The following is an 18,618-nucleotide window of genomic DNA, read 5'->3' as shown; positions in this document are numbered from 1 at the left end:
CAAACATGGGTGGATGCTTAAAATATAGCATAGTTGATGATAACTAAAATTTATTTGAATTAAAGGAAAATCTAAAAATGGGTGTAAAAGGACTGTTTTACCCCTGCCCAACAATACATTAAATTCCAAAACAGACCCTGTTGCTGCCCAAGAACCTGCGTGATCTTCCATGGAGGATTCAGGATTGCTCTAGCACCTGTTTGGCCGAAAGATTATTGCTTTCTTGTCGAGCTCAATATGACGATCGATTTGATACCAACTTCGAACCATGGATCAAGTTTTTAGGCCACGATCATGCGACTCAAAATTTGTATAAATCTTAAAAACTTTCGATCGATAGTGTGCTTGTTTCTTGATGTTTTTCTTTGGTTTCTTCATTAAATTACACTTAGCATGTCGTCACGATCGCGTTGCAATAAACCCAAATCAATTTCGGATGAATATTTCGGCGTCTTGGGTTTTTAGTCGGATCCTGAAATCCGACGACCAAAATCTGTAGCAACTTTGATACCTTCGTGTGCCGAATCCAACCGTTCATCATACATAGTGTTTATACCAGACATAGCCTCGGACCTTATGAACATAATGTAATTAGTTTCACGTCGATCGGATACCCGAGCATCGTGATATGGCCACTCGAGCTAGGCATGTTGCTGTTAAATTTTCTACAACTGTCTTCACGAATCGCCAATTTCTCTCTAGTTTTTCTCCCTTCTCGAGTATCGTCACGGGGCGTGCCACATATCAAAATGCTCGTCTTGACGAGATGAACACGCTCATAAAATTTGAGCGTGACTCGAATTTGATGGAGATGGTGCAGGGAGGCTGCACAGGAATAGCATGCGGTCTACCCTTTTTTAATGTTTCACCCATAATTTTGTGCTGAAACTTTTGTTTAAGCCGAAACTTTACCCCTTGGGGTTTTCGATCGTGCCAAATCCAATGGTCTCATAGCTATTTGACGCCCTGAAAATAGAGTTCGAGTTATAGGGTCTGTTTCATGGTGCTAGCAGCTGATTTTTCCAAAATTGTTTCTTTGTCTACGCTGCCTTAGACATGTTGGATTGAGATGAAACTTTGCAAGTGGCCTTTTGGAGTTCTTAGGAAGATTCTAACCCATTTTGGGGCAATTTTGAGATAGTTAGGAATTCCACTCTAGATCAAGGCTTTATTGACCGGCTTCTCTTTTAGTCTACATCGGGGACCCAAGGTGCTAAAAAATGTGTTCAAACACACAAACGATGGTCTGACTGCCGTCTGTGAGGAGAGGAAGGTAGAAAGAACACAGATGATGGCTTGACTACCATCTGTGAAGAAGGGAAGGAGAAACAAGCACAGACAACGGCTTGACTGTCGTCTGTGAAAGGAGAGAAAAGAAAAATAGAGAAAGAAGAAAAGAGAATACAAGAACGACAATGAGGCCGATCAAAAAGGGTAGGTCCACATCATTTCCCTTGTGAGAGGAGAGAGACAGAGAGATTACAAGAACCCCGACGAGGCCCTTCAAAAAGGGTAGGCTCACATCAGTATCCCTATGCATAGGGAGATGTCTGACGATGAACCCCAAGAATTTTCTGGAGCGTACACCAAAAGTGCATTTTAACGGGTTCATTTTAAGTTGGTGAAGTTGCAACCGCTCAAATGCCTTTTTGAGGTCTCTCATGTGGACATCCGTCTCTTCAGATTTACCACCAAATCATCTACGTAACACTCCAGCTCTTTGTGCATCATGTCTTTGAAAATGGTCATCATTGCTCTCTGATATGTGGTGTCAGCATTCTTTAATCCAAAAGGCATCATTGTGTAAGAGAAGACCCTTTTTGGAGTTTAGAATGCAGTGGCCTCTTCATCTTTGGGCGTCATCCTTATCTAATTATACCCAGAGTATTCATCCATGAAGGAAAAGATTTGACAGTGAGCTGTAGAGTCGATGAGCATCTCGGTGAATGGCAGTGGGAAGTCATCCTTAGGACAGGCGGTATTCAAATCGCGAAAATCATAACACACCCTGATTTGACCATTCCTTTTCTTGACTGGAATGAAATTTGCTAGCCATTTCGGGTATTTGACTTCACGGATGAAACCTGCTTGTCTAAGTTTGGTTATCTCGGCATCTATTTGCATCTCGAGGTCAGGTCTGAACCTTCTCGATTTATGTTTGACAGGTTTGACAGTCGGATGAATGCCGAGATGGTGAACAACTACTTGAGGGTCTAAGTCGGGCATCTCATGTAATGCCAAGCAAAGACGTCACGGTTTACTTTTAAGAAGGCAGTGAACTCCTCTTTCTCTTCTAGAGACATACTCGTTGAAATGAACGTAGGTCTGAGGTCTGCTTTGTCTTCAACATTTATTTCTTCTAGTTCATCAGTTTTGGTCTGACCACCTTCTTCTCATTCTTCAAGAGCCTCTTGCAACTCTTCATCATTGTTTTCAGAGATATTTTGATTGATCTCAACTGCAGAGGCCCATGATCCTGACATCTCTGCCTCCGACAGAAGCCCAGAATGGATTATAATTTCTGCACCTTCCCCCACTTAAGGAATGGAGGCATCTTCCATAAACATGGATTGTTTCTCGGACTGCAGGGGTTCATCTTGGAGATTATAAGGAATTTGGGATTCAACGATTATAGTGCAAGAAGTTTGACAATGCAAATCACATGGTCTTGGAGCAGATATCTGTAGTATTTGATCTACACTGGCTGGTGCGTCACAGACTTGTATCATGTGGCAAGTTTCTTGAGAATAAAAACTTTTCCCCCTTGACTCTCTCAATCTCTGCTCAAAGTCAGGCTCAGATGGCCACTAGAGTTTCTTTGGCTTCGACTTCTTATGCTTCTTTGAAGAAGGTGGCTCTGCCTTGTCTTTAGCTGCCAGGGAATCAACAACTGTTAAGAATCGTGCTGCCTGCTCCAGGGTCTTTCTCAATCACTTCCATTGCATCTTAATTATGTTTGATCCCTCAAGTTCTCTATCGAGAGCCTCGAAGTCCGAACATATCAAGGTTGTACCTACAAGAGACATAGACAAGGAAGAATAAGAAGCAAGAGAAGAAGGAGGAGTAGGGTAGAAGTTGGGGGAATTTTAAGGTCGTTCTCCTCATCAGACCGATCTGGGTAGCTTTTTACACCAGCACCAGGGTTAGACGGGTGCAGGGGATCTTTTAGGTATTTCCCTTGCTTAGACCGCTGGGGAGTGCTTTTAACATCTTCACCCTCATCGAACGTGTGCTAAGCGAGAGACAGCACGGGAATGTCTTCTTGACAGGACAAAGAAGGAAAGAGGATCATGCTAGGGATGAAGTCTTGTAACGTTGGCAATGGAGGAAGGGGCTTGAGAAATTCTTACTCGATTGTGAGTTAAGCGGTCTTGTTTCTCCGGTGAGTAGCCTTTGGTGCCCATCTCTTTCTGGTTTTGTGAGGTGATGTTTGATTCGTCTTGCTGGGGTGCCAAAACGCTCTAGCATGACGAACCTCTTCTCACCTTAGGGACTTGAGTCTGCTTCAGCCATGGTAGATTATCCATGGCTGGGAAGTCGAGGATTCCGCAGAGTCTGAATCATTGATAGGAAGGTCCTACTTTGTGAGATCCTCCTGCCCCGATGGGGAAATGTTTCGAGGATCACTTACGGAGAGGTTGTAAAATTCATGACACTCCCGCACCTTCTTTGTGAATATATCAAGGAAAGTTGTGCATTCTGACAAGTAATGACCTCTTATCTGATGGTATAGGCACCAACGATCTTCAATCCCCTTAACAAGGCGAAGGGGTTGCCTTGCCTGCTTCAGTGGGATTATTCCTTCTTGAAGCATTATAATGAAGAAGACATAGAGGATATCAGGTATTTCGTCCTCCTCTTGAATGGTTACGACATGGGAGGCCTCAGCTGCCCCGAAGGCGCTCTTTAAATCTTCAAGCGTTATTTGACCCTTCTGAATCAGGGTCTCAATAGTATCCTTCAGCGTGTAGCAGTCAGCTGTGGGACGATTGATCCTCCGGTGGTAAGCATAATAATTCGCCTGAGTGTCAAGGCCAGATTGCTTAGGGAACTTGATTTCTAGAAGCTGGATCATATTCTATTCCAATAATAATCAAAACAACACAGGGACCCACTCCTTCTCGAAGGATAGATCTTGTTCCTGTGCCTAGCGAAATAATCACCCCGATCAAGATTGGCTGGTGGAGGTAACCGATTATAAGACTGTTGTTGCTTGCCAGCCTGGGATGTTACCTTTGGCATTCCTACCCCTTTAGAGAAGTCCACGGTTTGCGAGGGAGCCTTCTTTGAAACAGTGACCATGACGGCTGCACTGATTACCCCTTCTGTTGGCTGCCCTGTGTATTATTCCAAGAGTTACCATTGCCCTAGTTGTTTGGTGAACTTGTAGATGGTTGTCGTGTCCCACCATGGTGACGTGACAAACTTTCTATACGAACTGAATTAGAGATCAACTCTAATATGGAGATCGGATTGGAGGGTTCAACATGTAGAGCGATTTCAGGTCGCATGCTCCGCACGCAAGTTTGGACTGCTTCCTTCTCAAGCGTAGGATTAGGATGGCAGGAAGCCAAGTTTCTCCATCTTGATATGAACTGATCTATGGGCTCATCAAGGTCTTGAGTCAGGGTGAGAAGTTTGATGGTTTGAACCTCTCTCTCGACCTTATAAAAGCGTTGATAGAATAGTTTCTCCATCTCCTCCCATGTATGCACCGAGTTTAGAGGAAGTCAGGCATACCATTGGAATGCTGGGCCATCGAGGGTTTCAACGAATTGGCGGAAAAGAAGTATCCCGTCAGCTGCTATTTCCCGACATGCTTCTTGAAAGTGGGCGATATGCTGGTTTGGGGAGGTGATTCCACTGAATAGAGGAAACTTCCCTTTCTTATAGTCTGAGGGGAACGGAACCTGATCAATAAAGGAGGGGTATGGTCTTTAATAAGGTGTAGCACCCTGTATGCCTGGAATTTGTCTGTTCTTTAGGTTATGGGTGACCAATGCATCAATATCTGACTGAGAGACCGGATGAGGGACAGAATTGTCCTATGAGGTAGACAGAGGGGGTTGCCATGGAGGTACATCATCAGAGCGATGAGAATTGACCTCATGTTTAGCCGACTGGCATGCAGCATCAATACGATCGATCTTTTCCATCATTACGTGTACCATATCCTCAAACCTGTTCATGCGATCTTCCTGCGTATCACCGGGCTCGCTTACGACCATTACGCTGACCATTTCTCTAGGGAGGTCAACGTTACTGGCAACTGAAAGCTTGCGAGCTTAATGGGTCATACGTGGTAGGTCAGTCAGTAGGGGGTCAGCATGCCCTGACTGAACTCGATTCCTGTATGCGGATCACACTTGGACCGGTTCTCTACGATCTGGGGACCGTGGCTGTTGAGTCGGTTCAAGACGGTCTTGGGCTCGTGGCTGTTGAGTGGTTGGGTCTTCTTCTACGACAGTAACCACAGCATAGGGCTCATGGAGCTCTTCTTCATGCTTCATCATCTGAAGGGGGTAGAAGGCATTCAGGCGAAGAGGATTGTCAAAATTGGCTGTTTCGACCACCTTGGCCTCCTCCCTAGTCAAAATTTGTAGACCTCTATCGCGTTTAGCTTTGAGGTGTTGATGGACCTCATGCCAAAACTGCGATCTAGGTCACGGCTGGTCAGCTCTTCTTTCACAGGAGAGAGCTGTCTCCATCAAGTGCGGCAATGAATGAGGGCCAAGAACTGGAGTCATCTTAACTCGATCTTCCATGAGGTCCATGCCCCAAGCTCTCTTATGAGCTCTAGAGACACGACCTAAGTGTGTGGGCTGGTTTAGGATGGTACTATGGGGAAAACCTTCGAGTACCAAGGCTGAAGGTGCTTGCTGGATGAAGAAGGAGCAGGCAGGGGTAGGGTTGACTCACGATGAGGCCTGAGTCAAGGGCGAGGGGACGCCTGAGATGGCGATGCGTGCGAGCCCCTTGAAGAAGGATTTCGGTGAACCTAGGGTCCACCCGGGCTCGTGTAGGTGATCTGGCCTTAGGAGGCCGAGAACTATGAGCAAGTGTATGTAAGATAATAGGTGTAGGCCTGCCTCTTATTGGGTGCGCTGGTATGTGCATAATAGGAGGACGAAGAAGTCGTCTTCTGAGTACTCAGGTTGGCTCAATAATGGCGTTACCCTAAGCAATGAGACGCATATGAGTAGTGCGCGCGAGGTAACATAAGGGTTGCCCTTAGGTGTGGCTCTTACGGGTGACCACTGAGCCTTGTGGTGTGTGTGGGGGGTGGAAACCGTAGGGTTTCCGCCTCGAAGTGTTGAGCCTCTAGGGATAGAGACCAATGGTGTAGAAATGTGGGGGGTAGCCTTATGGCGACCCACAGAAGCAATGGCAACTTGCTTGCCTTTTACAGAAAGGGACAGGGTAGCCTTCCGACGTACCTCAGGAACACGACTGGCAAAAGACTTGCTGGTGGCTGGGTGCATGTTGTGCGGGGCAACATAAGTGCTACCCATGCAGGACGCCTTGGTGGAGTTTCCACCAAAGTGAAGAGATGGGGAGTGAGGGACCTTCAAGTCCCTACTCACACTGGTCCAGGTTAAGACCTGGGAGCTAAACAAAGGGTCTTTGTTCAAGAGGATGGTCGGGAAAAAAGTAGAAAGAACATGTTCCCTAGGGACACTCTCGAATACGGAGATAAGAAAATCCCCGATCCGGATAAATGGGTTATAGAACCCAGCAACCATAAGTGAGTGTGAAAGGATAATGAAAGCAGAAAATAAAAGAAGAAACTAGCCGAACAAGAGCGATCCGACTAAAGGGTAGTTAGTCCCCAATGGAGATATCAAGTTGGTTAGGTGCCTCGATCTAGCCCTCCGGATACTGGATAATTGGGTGGCACGCGTCTCTGGTTTCGAGAGAAGACCCGGGACACTTTTTATATCACTCTCTCAGAAACCTCGTTCAAGAACGAGGCCAAGTTTTACCAACTGGTGAGAGAGGAATTTTAAAGGTGGGTTCAGGAGTTACTCGAGTTGGCTCGCGTGGGCGCCCTCTTATGTCACGAAAAAAGCCCTCCAGTAATTAAACTGGTTCGAAATCGCCTCTCTTGGCTCATATTGTTCTTGTTTTCTGCAATCACACATATATATGGAAAAGGTTGCAAAATGGGTGAGTCAGACCTCACCCTTTTCCTCTTTGATGGACGTACACAAGCATGTGCATTAAAAAAGAAGAAGAGAAGAAAGACGGGGGAGAGAAGAGTTCGACTGAGGAAGAGGATCAAGCTAGCGAGTACTTGGCCTAACGTGGTAGCAAAATGGGTTCGGTACCAAGACTGGCTCACGGGATCACTACTAGACGTCATCACCAATACCGACTAGCTAAGCACGATGGTCAATCTATTGTGGAAATAAAGTGGGCCAAGTAATCCTGACACACCAACATTACGGCTAGACGACAGGACTTCCATGAGAGGCTAACCTCAATCCCTCTTAGTCGAACGAAAGAATTGTAGAGTGGTGGTTAAGGGAAAAGAATCAGGTAAGAGAAAAAGGGAACAGACAGAGGGAGGGAGAAGAGACAAGAGGATAAAAGAGAGAGGGAAGGAAGATACAGTCGGCACCAAACATTGCCGACTGTTTCAGAAGAAAAGAGATAAAGCAGTCGGCACTAGGCTTCACCGACTGTATCAGATGAGAAGAGAGGAAGGGAAGAGAACCACCCGACACTAGGCTTACACCAGTTGCAATTGGAGAGAAGCAAGGAAGAGAGATCGAACCGGTGCTAGGCTCCACCGACTACAACAGAAGAGAGACAAATCCAACCGACGCTAAGCTTCGCCGACTGTGATGAGATAGAAAAGGGAAATCCAACCGACGTTAGGGTTTGCCAACTGCTAAGGAAGAGAGGAGAGAGAAAACCCCACCCAGTGTTGGGATAAAGTAGGAAGAGGAGAGAGAAAACCCCACCCGACGATGAGAATGAAGGAAGAGGAGAGAGAAAACCCCACCCGATACTTGGATGAAGGAAGAGGAGAGAGAAAACCCCACTCGATGCTAGGATGAAGAATAGGAGAGATAAAACTCTACTCGGTGCTAGAAATGATAGAAGAAGAAAGAGAACCCCACCCCGTGTTGGGAATGAAGGAAGAGGAGAGAGAATCCCACCCGACACTGGGAATGAGAGAAAGGAGAACCAATCGATGTTGGGAATGAGAGAGAGGAGAACCAACCGGAGCTAAGCTTGCACCAGTTGTGATGGGGAAAAGAGAAAGAAATGAGAGGAGAGAGAAAGAGGGGAGGAGAGAAAAAGTTACTTGTCAGAAGGGTACCGACTCTTTTCTTCTCTCTCCTCTCTCTCTCTCCAAGACATACTCATAGGCTCAAGCAAGAATGTAAATTTCTATTGAATGATCTCGCGAATGAACAGAGGGCCTTTTACAATTTAGGTTTGCATGCTTATATAGAATTGGGCCCAAACATGGGTGGATGCCCAAAACCTACCTAAAATCGACGATAATTACAATTTAATTGAAATAAAATTAATTCCAAAAATGGGTGCAAAAGAACTGTTTTGCCCCTGCCTAACAATGTGTGGAATCACAGAACAGTCCTTGTTGCTGTTGGAGATCTTGCGTGATCTTCCGTGGCTGACCCAAGGTTGTTCCGATGCCCGTTTGATTGAAAGATTATTATTTTCTTGTAGGGCTTGGTATAGCGATCATTTTGATACCAACTTCGAGCCATGAATCATGTTTTTGAGGCATGATCATGAGACTTGAATCTTGGATGAATCTTGAAAACTTTGGATCAATCTTGTACTCGTTCCTTGATGTTTCTTCTTGATTTCCTCATTGAATCACACTAAGCATGCTATCACGATTGTGTGGCAACAAACGGAACGCAATTTGGAGCCTGAACGAAGATTTCGCAACTTTTGAGTTTTGGTCGGAATCTGGAATCCCCGAAATTTCAGTTACGTCGTCGGCTTCGTGCATGAAATCTGACTGTCCATCATGTATGGGAGTTCAATTCAATGATAGCCTTGGATCTTACACATACAATGGAATTAGTTTCGCATCGATTCGTTGTGCAAGCATCGTGATTTAGTCAATTGAGTGAGGCGTGTCGCTGTTGAATTTTCTGGAAATTCTTCACGGATCGGCAACTTCTTTCTAGCGTTTCTCCCTGCTTGGATATCGTATCGAGGCATACCACATATCAAAGCGCTCGTCTCGATGAGACGAACAGGCTCACAAAATTTGAACGTGATCCGACTCGGAACGAGTGAGATATGGGTCCTAAAAGTGACTTTTCGTGGCTGTAACAATAGCCACTTTCAATGGTGTTTTGATGCAGTGAGGCCGCACCGGAATCATGTGGGGCCTACCTCTTTTTAGTATTTTATCTATAACTTTGCCCTAGAGTGCCTGATTAAGCCAAAACTTGACCCATAGGGGTTTTTTATCGTGCTGGATCTAATTGCAGTGGTCCCACAACTGTTTGACGCCCCAAAAGTATAACTCTAGTTATGGGATCCATTTCAAGGTGCTAGAGACCGATTTTGCTGAAATTGTTTCTTTGTGTTCACTGTCTTAGACATGTCTGATTGTGATGAAACTTGGCAGGTAGTCTTTTGAAGTGTTGATGAAGATCTTGACCAATTCTGGGAACATTCTGAGACTATCGAGAATTTCCACTGTTTTATAGGTTTTATTGACCTGCTTTCTGACAGGGACCAAGGTGCTGAAAAATATATTCAAACACACTCTTGATTCCACTCTTGAGCTTTGTGCCTATATTGACTCTGATTTTTCAGGGGATACTACTGATCGAAAGTCTACTACAAGTTTTTGCATTTTTCTTGGTGACTCCCTTCTTACTTGGAAGAGCAAAAAGCATAAACGCATTGCTCAGTCAACAGCTGAAGCTGAGTATCAAGCAATGGTTCAAACAACAACAGAGATTATTTGGTTTTGCTGGTTATTAGCTGATTTGGATGTGGAGGTTTCTAAGCCCACTCCCTTGTATTGTGATAGCAAAAGTGTAATTTCTATTGCAAATAATCCAGAGTTCCATGAACGAACCAAGCGTATTGAAGTAGATTATCATTTTCTTCGACATGAATATTTAGCCGGGACATACATCTCATCTTCCATACAGTTGGTGGACTTCTTTACAAAGTCCCATAATGCTCTTCGTTTCTCAAGCCTTGCTTCGAAACTCTCAATGGTTCACTTTTAGCCATCACGAGTTTGAAGGGGAGTGGAAAATTATGTATATTTACTTTTTTATTTTTATTAAATAGGACGATCTTTCTATAATCATGCGGACTGTATTCTTTCTTTTTTTGTATATCACACAAGTTGTGCAATATAACCACCCTTGTATACATATATGGGATTTCTCCCACATATTTAATACAGAAAACAAATATTTCTCACATGGACTACGTAGTCGTTTCCATTAGAATAGATTGCATCTTTGGTTAGAGTCAAAGGAAGTTCCTAAATCCATTAGCATAATCAGACGTGCAAAGTCCCCACCAAATTAATTAATTCGAACACTAAGTTAAACCCTTCAAGTCATCATAAGGAGATTATTTGTGCAGATTTCAAAGTGGGGAACCAAAATGATGAAGGGCAGTCCAAAGAGTTAAGAATGAATGCAATGATCACAACAAAGAAAAGAAAACGAGTTAAGTACGCATGCCCCGGATTAGTAAATCATATTTTTGACAACTATTATGAATAAGGATGATCCAAACTTATTGGATGCCATGATTGCTATAACCACTTACTTGCATAAGGATTGAAGATATTTAAAATTGATAACTAATTGAAATAGTTATTTGACACATTCTCTCACTAGAGGGCAGTAGGGCTTTCAATGGGCCGGGTGGCCCGGCTCTCAAAAAAAAAAGGGCCTGAGCCACAAACAATCCTGAGAGCCGGGTTAGGCTACAAACTATGTCCCAAAGGCCTGGCCAGGGCCAGGGCCAGGGCCAGGACTAAGGCAAGCTTAGCCAATTTTTTTATGAAAGTAAAGTATATAGGGAAAGGTTTTTATGCTTCCCCTACCACATAAAAGTTCTACCATCCTCCTACCATCCAGCCGTCCAATTTTGATCAAGAGAGCCACTCATCGTTTGGTCTTAGACCCGACGTCTCAAAGTATTTTATTTTTAGTTTTTTTATATACAAATTGTTTGAATATGAAATTTGGTACGTGTCATCTTCTCATTGGGGTGCACCTATAAAAAATATTAAAAATAATTTTTCAATAAAATATAATGATCAAAATATCCTTTAAAATTTTTAAGGGTATTTTGGTTCTTGTATTTTATTAAAAATATTTTTTTATATTTTTCACTAGTGCGAGTTTAATAGAGGAATGAGCGTCCCAAAATTTGATATCAAAATAGTTTATAGAAAAAAAATTAAAAATAAAATAGTGTAGAGACATGACATTGTGATTGGGGCAATCTTACCCCTCCATTCAAAATAGACGGTTGGATAAGGGAGATGATAGAACTTCTATGCTATAAGGGAAGCATAGAAAGCTTGCCCTACCCAAGTATATATTGTCTACAAGGTTAATATGTGGAAGGTGTATACTATAATTAGTATACATACGAAGGGTAGGCACAATATCTTGTATTTTATAGTAAGTCTGGGTATAGTAATGGTGTTGTATATTCATATTGATTAATGAACACAGAGAGTTTATTTAGATAAACATAGGACTCTAGCATTTCCGACCTTAAGTCCCTATGCAAAATAGGGTCCGTCTCCTTAAAAAAATAAAAAATAAAAAATAAAAAATAAAAAATGTAATAATAATAATAATAATAATAATAATAAATATGGTGGTCACTGGAATCCGTTGTAGAAGCGACCAACAAAGGCAGTCAGCCTCATCCGTTGCTCAAGCAAAAAAAAAAGAAGATGAGATACCCGCCATCATTGCACCAGTTGATGCTCATTCAAAGCACCACCACACCATTGCCATACCCTATATTTTCTTTATTAAATCTCTTCTTCTATTCTCTCTCTCTCTCTCTCTCTGTTTAAATCTCTTCAAATATTCTTTTCCAAGGAGCAAAATTCCTTTTGATGGAGACGTCTTGGACACGGACACGCAAGGGTTGAAACTTGAAAGCAAACTCTAAATGAGTGAACAGGAAAGATCGAAGCATCTGCTAAAGGGATCCAAGAAAAGGGATTTCAATGCCCACAATAATTCGACTGTGAAAAGACCGAGTGATTCATTAACAAATTATAAGCCCAACAAGATTGAGAAATTATTGAATGTCGCATCATGTTGATGAGTCTCAACAATGGACCTATTTCCATCAAAGTTGAATGCTGCAAATAGGTGAGGCCTGCATAGAAATACCTTAGGTAACTGTGGTTTGCACATACATATATGCATATATTTATATTGGACGCGGATAGCATGTTGTTAGCCCACATATTATAGAAATACAAGATTGTTAATAGATATATTTTTAAATATAATTTGATCATAATTTTTAAAGAATATGTAATCTTTAATATGGAGATCATGAATATGAAAAAAAATAAAAAATTGAAAAACTAAAAATAATAATTATATGAAGAAAACATTTAGACTATTAGTTGCAATTGTTTTTTGATGGACCACCTATTTGCATCCATCTTTAAAATAGATGCTTTATACCTCGGGACTGCATACTGTAGAAATGCGATCTACTCCGCATGAAACAATTGTTCATAAATATTATATGGATATAGTTTCTACAAGGGCTAGGCTTTATGAATATAAAGTAAAGTCTCACCTCGAACTTTCGTCCCGACACTTTGGGCAACAAAAATCTCCAATATGGCTCTAAAATCAATTTCCCACACCGACTATGAAATTTGAAAATTAAAAAGTAATAAGATCTCACCGATCTATGAACAATTTTTTTTAGGTCAAAATGGACAGTTTATATAGTATTTTATTATGTAGATTATTTTTAGAGCTTGAATTTCTTTTTCTTTTTTTTTTGTTTTTACAAACATAATAGTCAAGACAGAGATGATAGATTTCAAGATTGTCCTACTTCATAGCTGTAATTTTCGGTGAGTTTTGAGTTGAAGCTTCACTTAAGACTGCAACCCTCTAAAAACATTTTCCTTGCCATATATATCATGTATGGAAAATGGTTTGGAAGCCATATATAGTACCATCAATTTAGATGGGATACTTGCACTTGCAAAAGATGTTTGCTTTGGAGGATGCACGCGAAAGTTGCAAAATTGCTTTTGGAAATCGTATCTTATTCTTCCCACCACTACATGTTTAATAATAAAGAAATATAATAATGATTAACCACAACGATAACGATTCGTAGAAACCTTGCATTATAATAAAATATATAATCCATACTATGCCGCAAGGAGTCCATAATTATTACAATAAATATATATATATATATATATATATATATATATATATATATATATATATATATATATGGGTTTGTCTACAGTTAACAACTCCTCAAAATACAAAGGCCTAAGTTAAAAAGCTTGTGATGGGTGTATTTATTAAAACAATCATTATTTTGTTTATTAAAAAATGATTTATTAAGCAATGACACATTTGAAATTTTCAGAAAAATATAATGGCATTTTGGAAGTTAATGTCTTGGAACTTTATTTGTAGAGTGCATTTGTCCTTTAGTTAAAATTTCAATTTTACCCTTTATGGAGATGACAAAAATACCCCTTGTCTTGTAATAATATTTACAAATTTATCCCACAAAAGTAACTTTTTTAAAAAAAATAGACAACAAATTTAATAAATCCACCCTTCATTAAAATTGGCACAGATCTTTGGAAAAGTTATCACATAGGTGTGGGACTTGACTTTACTATAGATCCATGCTAAATTTAATGGTGATCCTTTAAGGTCCTACACACATGGGTAAGGGAGGGTCTTATTGGATCATTACTCATATATATATATATATATATATATATATATATATATATATATATATATATATATATATATATATATATATATATATGTGTGTGTGTGTGTGTGTGTGTGTGTGTGTGTGGGTGTGTGTGTGTGTGTGTGTGTGTGTGGGTGTGTGTGTGTGTGGAAAAAGCTGGGGCTAGCCCACTAGCTCATATGAACATATGAGCCTGACGGCCCAGATTAAATCTGGACGGATCTGACGATCATGAATGTCTAGTAGTGTTTGATTTTTTTTAAAACAAAAAATCAAAATCATTGAAAACTTTAGACGTGTGTTCATAAAAACTAAGTGAATCTTCAAAAAATATCAAGAAAATATTTTACATAAAATAAATTGACCAAAATATCCCCGAAAATTTTCGGGGGGTATTTTGATCATTTTATTTTATACGAATAACGTTTTTAATATTTTTATTAGGTGGGCCTTGATGAAAAGAACATACACCTAAAATTTTAAGTGATTTGGATTCTAAAAAATAAATAAAATTCAAGAACTACTAGACATCTGTAATCGTCAGAGAAACCCAGATTCAATCTGGCCCGTTGGGCGCATATATATATATATATATATATATATATATAGGTTTTCATTTATGTAAAATCAAGTGTTAAGTTTTCCTCTTTTAGGGGCCGTTTGGATACCTGGAAATATATTGTCTGTGAAATATATTACTGACGTAATACATTGTTGCATAATACATTACCTACAAATGGATTGTCATTGTTTGGGTAGTACTTAGATGGAACTTGGGAAATACATTGCTACTGTTTGGCTATGTCTTGAATAAATATAAGAAATACGTTACCAACGAGATATGACAAATATGGCTATGTTTGGCTAACATCATTAGACTTTGGTTTCAACATGATAAGTCCTTGAAATAATATGATTGGAAGAACATGATTTTATTTTGATAAGTCTTATTTTTATTAATTTTTTATAGAAGTCTTTCAAATTTTTCTCTATATATAATTTCAAATAAGCAATAAATTTATTATACCAAAATTTAAATCTTTATGGTACAAGTTAAAAAAATAGGGAGAAGTTTGATTAGTAAACTAGAAGATTTGGTAATTTCACTAGAAAATTTTGAAGCATTAAATGAGACTAAAGAGGTATCTTATTTCAATTGAACTTTTACTAAACTCTTATGAGGATTATGTTGGGTGAAATTTTTTATTATGATTGTTTTATGTAATTTCTCATCGATTATCAATTATTACTTGTATTATTTTTCTTTTTATATGAGAGCTGACGGCTTCAAATGAGGGCTACAACTGGGGATAGAGGGATATAGAAATTTTTTTATTATGATTGCAGTAGAAAATTGTCCCTCATCAAGTTCTACAATTGTTCAAATCAATTTAGATTTTCCCCTACTTTCACTTACTAATTATTAAAAAAAAAAAAAAATTTATATGAGAGTCGGCTACAACTAAATTGGGGATAGAGGGATGTAGAAATTTTTGTTATTATGATTGCAGTAGAAAATTGTCCATTCATACACGTGTTCAAATCAATTTAGATTCCCTTTTTCATATCTCCTACTTTCACTTTCTATTTACCTTAATAATTATACAATACAGCGTAGACACACGCCAAAGATTTCCAAAGATTATCTGTCAATCCCCGTAATAGATTTTTTATGCCTCACCGTATGTAATGAATTTGTTGATTTTTTGAGAAATCTAGTGTAATATCTTTCCATTTTCTTATTATTAAAGTGTACCCAAACATTGAAAATGTCATATTTCCTTGTAATCTATTGTCATATAATAGATTTTCAAGTACCCAAACAGCCCCTTGGTATAAAAGGGCATCTAGGACAATCTTTCCGATCCTATTAATTACGTTGACTCTAAGGGCTAATCTAGCAAAATGGACTTTCACTCCACTCTCTAATATCTATCATCTCTAGCTGCGTGTTTCCGTCTACTGCACCGTTATACTAAAGATGTCATTGTTTGGCATCTAGACCGTCTGATTTTCTTTCTATTGCATTATCACGATGTGGCACAACTTCTCTATTCTACGGTTGTTAAACTATGAGTTGTATTTTCTTTTTATCATTAATAAAAATTGTGTACGGGGGCCTTCTTTCCATTGACTTACCAAAAAAAAAAAAACCATGATCATCCTTGAAAGGAACATTATGCCAACAATAATATATGCAAGAAAGTTCACATCCAGTAAATATTGATCCAAAAAAAAAAAAAAAATTAAAAATATAAAATATATTACAAAATAAACTATCTGCCTTCGTTTAGCATGTCAAATTCATTAAAACTTGAAAATCTAACAAAAAGAAACCAATCAAACATTGGATTCTCAACTAAACCCAGTTTCACTTTGGACCAGAATAACCAAGGAACCAACTCATAAGAGACCTTCAATATAGTATTTGATGAAGTCTCTAACTCCATTATCACCAAAAGGTAGGAGCCCAAAACCCCACTGACTAATCCTCTTGGGAATGGGGTTGAAGTCGTAGTGATAGCACCCCTTGAGCCTCAGCTACCGGTCTAGGTTTCTATTCCTACTAAACGGCTAATTATTTCTTAAAATGGGTAGGGGTCTATACTCCCTACTTATCTACTCGAAAAAACAACGCACTAAAAAAAAAGGGCTTCTCATTTATATCCTTTTCTGGGAAGCAAAACTACGAGGGACTTAGCTTCAATTACAACCACGAAGATCCCAAAACAACACTTTTGCAATGTGCCTAGACTCACGATCAACCACGGAACTTGCCCCCTAGTAAAGGCAAGTTACTTGGCCGAGTCCTCAAGATTCAGCCGAGTTCAACACAAGGCCATTTAGCCCTTCAAAAGTAGAAAAAGACAAAAAGGAAAAAAAAATTAAAAAATTAAAAAAATAACTTGTATTAAAAGTACATTGAAACCTCAATCAACTTTAAAACATTCAAATGTGTTTAAAATAAAGAGAAAAATGGATTTAAAAAAGTCGATTTGTAGTTTGGGACATTTTTAAAATTCAAAAAAAAAGAAAAAAGAAATGACGATTGTGGCAAAAAAAAAACACTTACCAATTTTTGTCAAGTACATCCAAATCATATACAAAAATATTATGAAACAATCCAATATTTTTTTAACAATTTTTAGTATTTCTTTTGAAATTCTTTTAATCCCCAAGTTGTACACTCAAATTAGACAAACTCAGCCTTGCCCTAGTTACTAGCCCGAGTGCACTCGGACTCAGGCGATTTACAATTCGGCCTAGACTCTCTCTCTCTGTGTGCGCGCGCAAAGGTCCCCGTTTGAATCCCATGCTCACCGACCCAAAAAGAAGAAAAGGAAAAATTGATACCATCAATATGCCTTTGAGATTTTATTAGGAAATCACATAAGCTTATTAGGTTAGAAGGCCCTACATTTATTTAAGGAGATAATTGGTTTCTGGATCAAACTTTGGAATCCGAATTCCCTTTATTAGTGTATGTATTGTACAGTGATTCAATGAACGACTCGAGCCGAGTATTAGATCCAAGCTCGAGCTGACTGCTTGGCCTGAGTCCAAGTAAATTCTGGGTAACATAAAAATACATATTACAAATAAATTTATTTTAAAAATAATAATAATTTTTTTTTAATTTGTTTTAAGATCCCCAAGTTACACACCTAACCAAGTCGACTCGGTTGAGTTACTTGCCTAAATTATTGCTTTACATCGTAAAGAATCCAAGTGCAATATCCTCTTTAAACAACAATTAGTACAAAGTTGATGCATTTTTCTGATTAGTTTTTGTTTGCTTTTTAATGGAGAAACAATGGCTTCTTAAAGTTACACGAAGATAGTGGCATAGATATAAGTTAGGTATGCTACAATTCTAGGTAAAGCATTCCAAAGTTCACCTTCTTATGTCAAAATTTGAAAGGTTTGCATAAGAGAGGGAGGGGGCATAATTAATTTAGAGAGCACTTGCTTCCCGACCAAGGAATCATTTTTTACTCATTACCATAGGAAAAGCAACGACACAATTGAGACTTCTCCTTCTTGCATGTCAAAAAGCATTGCCTTTCTCATTTATAATTGATTAATATTATGATCCAGCATTTGCAAATATCTTTCCTTATTGATCGGTTTGCTTAAAATAGTTTGACAATAAAATATTTATATATGCAAACAATCTACAGGGAAAGAATTACTCAAGTTTGTTTTTCCCTATGTTTGGTCAACACACCTGGAAACAGGCAGGGATTGAGAGGCAGGAATACTTATAAATATTGCATGAATATAATCAATTGGTCATGATTGATAGAATTTATGAGAAGAAAAAAAGAAGGGAACATGATAAATACCCCCTGGACTATACTTCTTATGCAATGCTCCCTAAGTACATTCTAAACCACACCTTTAATCTCAATGCATTTTATTTTTATCTCTAATCTCCAAAGAAGAAGCACATGTAACTAAAATTTAATGTAGTTTCTCTCTAAACATTTTGTGATATTTCTTTCTTTAAGTATTTTAAGATATTTTTACTCTCTAAAACTTAGAATATAGTATATCTTTTAAATTTTTTGAGATAGTTTCGCTCTATAAATTTTCAGATAGTCTCTCTCTAACAATTAGGTGGCAACTTTTTTT

The sequence above is a fragment of the Amborella trichopoda genome, chromosome 8 (genome assembly GCF_054954075.1).
Source record: "Amborella trichopoda isolate Santa Cruz 75 chromosome 8, AtrichopodaSantaCruz75HAP2 v2.0, whole genome shotgun sequence".
Classification (NCBI taxonomy): domain Eukaryota; kingdom Viridiplantae; phylum Streptophyta; class Magnoliopsida; order Amborellales; family Amborellaceae; genus Amborella; species Amborella trichopoda.
Note: the sequence above shows the minus strand (reverse complement) of the source record.